This window comes from Chaetura pelagica, unplaced genomic scaffold (genome assembly GCF_000747805.2).
Source record: "Chaetura pelagica isolate M959 unplaced genomic scaffold, ChaPel_1.0 scaffold397, whole genome shotgun sequence".
Lineage (NCBI taxonomy): Eukaryota > Metazoa > Chordata > Aves > Apodiformes > Apodidae > Chaetura > Chaetura pelagica.
This window is the reverse complement of record NW_009953851.1, coordinates 120,198-120,728: the sequence shown is the minus strand read 5'-3', so window position 1 is coordinate 120,728 and position 531 is coordinate 120,198. Positions and strand designations below refer to the sequence as shown.

Below are 531 nucleotides of genomic sequence, written 5' to 3'. Positions count from 1 at the left end.
GGGTTATTTCGGCTCCCCGCCTTCCCTCCCGCAGTGTTCCCGCTCTCCTGCGCTGTGCAGACCTATTCCTGGGGGAAGGTGGGGTTGGAGAGCGAGGTGGCCAAGCTGGTGGCCAGCGGAGACCCCCAGGTCCAGATCCAGCCCGACCGGCCCTATGCAGAGGTGAGTGCCCGGCCCCCCATCCCCTCCAGGTGTCCCCGCGTCCCTTCATCCTGCGGGTCAGCCCGGCCCGGGGAGCTCGGGCTCTCCCCGTCCTGGTTCTGCCCAGATCAGGGCTGGATACAGATCCCTGAGCCATGGGTACAGATCCCTGAGCCATGGATACAGATCCCTGAGCCATGGATACAGATCCCTGGATACAGATCCCTGATCCATGGATATAGATCCCTGAGCCATGGATACAGATCCCTGATCCATGGATATAGATCCCTGATCCATGGATACAGATCCCTGGATACAGATCCCTGAGCCATGGATGCAGATCCCTGAGCCATGGATACAGATCCCTGAGCCATGGATACAGATCCCTGA

General features: G+C 60.5%; 1 protein-coding gene across 1 annotated transcript in view; it reads left to right on the top strand.

Annotated features, from left to right (window-relative positions):
- The first annotated feature begins 39 nt into the window (after window positions 1-39).
- MPI (mannose phosphate isomerase) overlaps window positions 40-531 on the top strand; it is a 3,024-nt gene continuing 2,532 nt past the window's right edge. Inside the window, exon 1 of the mRNA XM_010001342.1 lies at window positions 40-162. The gene's annotated coding sequence lies outside the window, so the exon portion shown is untranslated. The remainder of the gene's footprint in view (window positions 163-531) is intronic.